Here is a 7,356-nt window from a genome sequence, read left to right on the forward strand (position 1 = left end):
ACTTTATGCTCTCTACTTTTCACATGGATTGTGTGATAAATGTTGTTATTTAATCCAAAATGATATAATGCTGACATTCAATATCCCCCTTAGGACTTGTCAACTGGATTGTTGACTGTCCTGCAGACGGCCTCCCAGAAGTCATCTGGATCTTGGACGACAACGAGTTGGAGGAAGCTGTGGTGGAGGTAGGTGGTCCTGAGGGCATTCCCCCAGTGTCCTCTGACGATGAGGATGAGGATGAGGATGAGGAAGGGGAAGCTGTGGTGGGAGGACCTGAGGGCATTCCCCCAGTGTCCTCTGACGATGAGGATGAGGAAGAGGAAGCTGTGGTGGGAGGACCTGAGGGCATTCCCCCAGTGTCCTCTGACGATGAGGATGAGGAAGAGGAAGCTGTGGTGGGAGGACCCGAGGGCATTCCCCCAGTGTCCTCTGAAGATGAGGATGTGGAAGAGGAAGCTGTGGCGGGAGGACCTGACGGCTTTCCCCCAGCGTTCTTTGAAGATGAGGATGAGGAAGAGGAAGCTGTGGTGGGAGGACTTGAGGGCATTCCCCCAGCCTTCTTTGAATATGAAGATACGGACTCTTCTGACTGGCTCAGCGAGGATTCTGGGTATGTGTCTACGTACGACTCTGAAGAGGACCATGAGGAGGACTATGAGGAGGACCGTGAGGAGGACCGTGAGGAGGACCATGAAGTAGACGTGGCTGCAGACATCGACCAGGATCGACCTGCTCTTCAGCCAATGGCAGCCTGGCACGAAGGTCCACCCTCATCTTTACCGTCTGAAGAGTGTGCTCCCTCAACCTCAGGCCTCGGCTCCTCCGCAAAGAGGAGCAGGGAGGAGACCCTCACAGAGCAGGTAAGTGTGAAGAGGCCCAGGTGGGACTGTGAGGAGAGCGACGAGGAGAGTGCTCCTTCTACTTCAGGACTTAACTTCTTTACGAGCAGGAGCACAGAGGACAGCTACAGGGACTCCACTCCATCAACATCCGGCCTCCAGTCCTCCACCCCCATGACCTTGGAAGACAACATCACGTTCTTTGTATCCGGTCAATCCACTTCAGGAAGAAGAGGACGATTCTGGATTGGTGCCTTTGGCGAGCCAATGGTTAGTGACAGCGACTCGGATTAGGACCCCTCGGATTAGGAGAGTGAAGAGGATGAGGATGAAGATACGGACACAGATAATAATCAGATCAGAAATAGGACTCTTCTGACTGGCACAGCGAGGATTCTGGGTATTTGTCCATGTAAGACTTTGAAGAGGAACATGAAGGCGAAGATAAAAACGAGGATGTTTACCCCCTCAACCAGGACTTAGCGGACCATTTCTGGCAGAGATGGCTCTAGGTGTCTCCTCCTGTCCTGTCGGGTATTGACATCTAGAAGATCTTCCCTCATCCTTACTGTCTGAAGACTGTGCACCCTCAACCTCAGGCCTCAGGGAGGAAACACTCACAGAGCTGGTAAGTATGAAGTGTGAGTAGAGCCTCAAGGGGAGTGCTCCTTCTACTTCAGGCTTTCACTCCTCTATGAGCAAGTGCACAGAAGACAGCTACTTGGACTCCACTCCATCAACATCCGGCCTCCAGTCCTCCACCATCAGGACCAAAAAAGACAGCTACAGGGACTCTGCTCCATCCACTTCAGGCTCCTACAGAAGAAGAGGATCCTGGATGCGTTCCTTTGGCAAGTCAATAGTTGATGACTGCGACTCGGTTTCCTCCTGGATGTGAAAACAAAAAACCTTTGTGTTTGCTGCTCCTCCTTAGAGCTGACTGTCAGGTATTCACATCCAGAAAGTTCATCCTCACTGTCTGAAGAGTGTGCTCCCTCAACCTTAGTGAGGAGACCCTCACAGAGCAGGTAAGAATGAAGAGGACCATGTGGGACTGTGAGGACAGCCTGGAGGGGAGTGCTCCTTCTACTTCAGGCTGTCACTCCCCCACGAGCAAGTGCACAGAAAACAGCTAAAGTGACTCCGCTCCCTCAACATCCATCCTCCAGTCCTCCACCCTCATGACCAAAAAAGACAGCTACAGGGACTCCTCTCCATCCACTTCAGGCTCCTACAAAAGAAGAGGATTCTGGACGCGTTCCTTTGGCAAGCAAATAATTGATGACAGCGACTCGGATTTGGACGACAGCCCTGTTTCCTCTAGGATGTGAAAGCAAAAAACCTTTGTGTTTGCTGCTCCTCCTTAGAGCTGACTGTCGTGCATCCACATCCAGAAGGTCCATCATCATCCTCACTGTCTGAAGCGAGTGCTCCCTTAACGTGAGGGAGGAGACCCTCACAGAGCAGGTAAGTATGAAGAGGCCCATGTGGGACTGTGAGGACAGCCTGGAGGGGAGTGCTCCTTCTACTTCAGGCTGTCACTCCCCCACGAGCAAGTGCACAGAAAACAGCTACAGTGACTCTGCTCCCTCAACATCCATCCTCCAGTCCTCCACCCTCATGACCAAAAAAGACAGCTACAGGGACTTGTCTCCCTCAACATCCATCCTCCAGTCCTCCACCATCAGGACCAAAAAGACAGCTACAGGGACTCCGCTCCATCCACTTCAGGCTCCTACAGAAGAAGAGGATTCTGGACGCGTTCCTTCAGCAAGTCAATAGTTGATGTCAGCGACTCGGATTAGGACGACAGCCCTGTTTCCTCCTGGATGTGAAAACCAAAAACCTTTGTGTTTGCTGCTCCTCCTTAGAGCTGACTGTCAGGTATTCACATCCAGAAAGTTCATCCTCACTGTCTGAAGAGTGTGCTCCCTCAACCTCGGTGAGGAGACCCTCACAGAGCAGGTAAGAATGAAGAGGACCATGTGGGACTGTGAGGACGGCCTGGAGGGGAGTGCTCCTTCTACTTCAGGCTGTCACTCCCCCACGAGCAAGTGCACAGAAGACAGCTACAGTGACTCTGCTCCCTCAACATCCATCCTCCAGTCCTCCACCCTCATGACCAAAAAAGACAGCTACAGGGACTTGTCTCCCTCAACATCCATCCTCCAGTCCTCCACCATCAGGACCAAAAAAGACAGCTACAGGGACTCCGCTCCATCCACTTCAGGCTCCTACAGAAGAAGAGGATTCTGGACGCGTTCCTTTGGCAAGCAAATAGTTGATGACAGCGACTCGGATTTGGACGACAGCCCTGTTTCCTCTAGGATGTGAAAGCAAAAAACCTTTGTGTTTGCTGCTCCTCCTTAGAGCTGACTGTCGTGCATCCACATCCAGAAGGTCCATCATCATCCTCACTGTCTGAAGCGAGTGCTCCCTCAACGTGAGGGAGGGGACCTTCACAGAGCAGGTAAGAATGAAGAGGCCCATGTGGGACTGTGAGGACAGCCTGGAGGGGAGTGCTCCTTCTACTTCAGGCTGTCACTCCCCCACGAGCAAGTGCACAGAAAACAGCTACAGTGACTCTGCTCCCTCAACATCCGTCCTCCAGTCCTCCACCCTCATGACCAAAAAAGACAGCTACAGGGACTTGTCTCCCTCAACATCCATCCTCCAGTCCTCCACCATCAGGACCAAAAAGACAGCTACAGGGACTCCGCTCCATCCACTTCAGGCTCCTACAGAAGAAGAGGATTCTGGACGCGTTCCTGTGGCAAGCAAATAGTTGATGACAGCGACTCGGATTAGGACGACAGCCCTGTTTCCTCTAGGATGTGAAAGCAAAAAACCTTTGTGTTTGCTGCTCCTCCTTAGAGCTGACTGTCGTGCATCCACATCCAGAAGCTCCATCGTCATCCTCACTGTCTGAAGCGAGTGCTCCCTCAATGTGAGGGAGGAGACCTTCACAGAGCAGGTAAGTATGAAGAGGCCCAAGTCGAACTGTGAGAAGAGCCTCAAGGGGAGTGCTCCTTCTACTTCAGGCTTTCACTCCTGCACGAGCAAGTGCACAGAAAACAGCTACAGGGACTCTGCTCCATCCACTTCAGGCTCCTACAGAAGAAGAGGATTCTGGATGGGTTCCTTTGGCGAGTCAATAGTTGATGTCAGCGACTTGGAGTTGGACAACAGCCCTGTTTCCTCCTGGATGTGAAAAGAAAAAACCTTTGTGTCTGGCAGGACTTTTAAAGCCCCAGGAACCTCCCCACACTGCTGGTGGGATTGGTGATCACTTAGGTCACATATTGAACTTGGGCCTCTTTTTATCTGTCTTCTTTATATTGATTAACCTGCATTTTTGTTGTGCTCTAATAGAAACATTAATTTCAGACATGATTCATTTTACTATGTTATATTGTTAAGTGATAGAAGTATAGGTGGCTAACCAGACAAAGGTAAGTTGATAGCAAGTCTTAATCTCACTCACATGTCATTCAAAGATTGTTTATTGTACTCTCTCTGTTGCACTTTTTGGTCATGTGTCAGTGGCTGTAACAATAGTTACTAATATTAATATATTAAAAAACTAACCATAGTTTTTTTTCTCACATTGCATGAACTCCCCCATACGAGACAACGAGGAAGACAGACTCTACATCCAGGATTTCCATGGCGAGAGAAGATGTGTTTACTCCAGACCAGATGAGAAGGATGGACGACGACAGGACCAGCTGTAGGGTGGAGAGGAGAGGAGAGGAGGTGGGAGGGCAATAGGTGTGCGCTATCTATTAAAAAAAGGTAAATATATAAATATATTTTAAATATCACAATTTATGTAGTGATACACAAATAATCAGTTTACTTTGTTCCTGTTTTTTCTTTAACTAAAATCTTCCCTGTCTTCCATTTGTCTTGCAGAGAGAGAAAAGGAGAGGAGGAGAGGAGAGGAGAGGAGAGGAGAGGAGAGGAGAGGAGAGGAGAGGAGGTGGGGACGGCAATAGGTGTGCACTATCTAATAAAAAAAGGTAAATATTATTTTTTTTGTTTAAATATCACAATTTACATAGTGATACAGTTCAGTTCACAAAGTGAATCAGTTCACTTTGTTCCTGTTTTTTCTTTAACTAAAATCTTCCCTGTCTTCCATTTGTCTTGCAGAGAGAAGAGAGGAGGTAGGAGGAGAGGAGAGGAGAGGAGAGGAGAGGAGGTGGGAGGGCAATAGGTGTGCACTATCTAATAAAAAAAGGTAAATATAAATTGTTTTTTTAAATATTACAATTTATATAGTGATACACAAATAATCAGTTTACTTTGTTCCTGTTTTTTCTTTAACTAAAATCTTCCCTGTCTTCCATTTGTCTTGCAGAGAGAGGAGAGGAGAGGAGGTAGGAGGAGAGGAAACGAGAGGAGGCGCGATGAGAGGAGGGGAGGTGGTGGACCAAATTAAGCCACAACTCTCACACAAATAGGTAAATATCAATTTATCTAATGTCATTACCAGATTTCAGTTCAGTTCAGACAGGAGAGGAGGTGGCAGATTTTTGTGTGAACTCTCATGTAAAAAGGTATTTACACGTATTTTTATTTGTAGTGGATCAGTTGGATAATTCATCTGTTAATATTTGTTCTTTACAGAAAGTAAATTAAAAGTAAACATTTCCTTTAAAACACTTATTTCCTGTTGTTTGTTTTTTAGAGAGGATAAACAATTACATAAGAGATGTGAAGAGACGAGAACAACAGAGAAAATCCAAGAACGGAGGAGAAAAGGAAAGAGCGATCGTTGGAACAGAGGAGAGAAGAGGAGGCAGAGCAACATGAAGCAGGAACATTTAATGCAAAAGGTAAATATAAACTATGAACTTAATATTCAGCATATGTACCTGCCTGTTATCAGACTGAGATGAAAAGATTCAGAAATAAAGAAAACATTTGTCTTAGTTAATGAGTTATAATGTGAGAAAGAAGCTTCTAAAATGTTTGTTTCTTTACAGCTGATCAAAGTCACGAGACGCTGAACTGAAACTTCAACAACCAGCAGAAGTGAGCCACATCTCTGTGCAGAGACGTTTAGCCTCATCAAACTCTGAAAAAAGTCTTTAAAATAAAAAATCAGAACTACAGGAAATGTTTGTTCATGTTTGACGTCATGGTTTACCAGGCACTGAGTTTTCATTTAGTTACAAGCGATGCAAACCATTTCCTGTGACACCCCTTTTCTAAGCTCTGCTCCTGGTAAATGATTTTATTAAACAGGGTGAAATTTTGTAACACTAAAAACATCCATTCAAGAATTATTCCTGTGGATAAACTTTGGTTTCTTCTCTCCAAGCGGACATGTTTTGGTACAAGGGGCATTAGAGTCTTTATTCTATACACAACTAAACTCTACACAGCATGGGTCCCATGAAAGGCCCCTGTGTTAGTGTCCTTTACTGAATACTTCACATGAGTTAGGACAGAAGAGTGCAGCAAATATAATGGCTTTAATATGCTGCCTATTTCTCAAGTAAAGAAGTCACAATAATACAGACTCATAGAAAGTACACAACTCACAACTTTAAGATGCTTCCAATTAAACTTTGTAAAGCTTGAAGTCAGAGGAAGGTCCTCATTGTCACTAAATTAAAAAGGTTTATCCGCTGAACGGTGAGAATTTTAGTACTTGGATGTATTTACAGTCCTCCACCAGCTGAGGGCAGAGCAGGACTAGACAACTTGTGATTAATGGGACGTGGAAATAAGAATGGAGTGAGTAAAGCAGAGTAAAACAGGTCTTACACTGTAGTCAATGTGCTCATTTGAACCAACACGTGTGTGTGTCTGTGGAGGGTAACGTGATGCTTCCTATTCCCCAGTGGACTCAATCCTACACGCTCAGAGTAGAAATACACTCCTGCACTGATAACACACTAAATGGATGCACCATAATATAAAGGGTCCTAATGAGAGCAGATGGTGATTCTCTGATTTCAGAGCCTTAACGTCCCCCGGACTCCATTTAAAGATTTAGAGTGAAAACAAACCACAATATTCATTTTAAAGACATCATCCCAGTGCCTTCACATCACACTGCAAATAGAAATAAAACTTTTATTTGGTGCATTTTTGTCTTCTTTAACTAGGCAAATATTTTTGAGGGAAAAAAAGCACAAATTATTAATTTACCTGCAAAATATCACCCTGAATAACAATGATGGATCAGACCCTGTGACATCCGCATGGAGGAAGTGACATCAGATAAGTCTACATGATACAGATAAGATAAACACTCTGCAGAGAAAGCAATGTTTTAGCATATGTTCTTACTTATATTTAATGGTTGATTTAATGTTTGATTGACATTGTCAGGCTCAACCTTTCAACCCTGTTATATGAATTAATGATAGTAAACCATTTTTAGGAAACATACAAACCCAGTGTTGCTTAATATAACACTTTCATGAAGTCCTAACTGGCAGGTGGTGCTGTAACCTTAGCTGGAACTTGAATTTTGGCTAATATTATACCTGTGTTG

Source organism: Semicossyphus pulcher, unplaced genomic scaffold (assembly GCF_022749685.1).
Source record: "Semicossyphus pulcher isolate SPU_LCO1_2020_fin unplaced genomic scaffold, fSemPul1.0.p SCAF_23, whole genome shotgun sequence".
In the NCBI taxonomy this organism is placed as follows: Eukaryota; Metazoa; Chordata; class Actinopteri; order Labriformes; family Labridae; genus Semicossyphus; species Semicossyphus pulcher.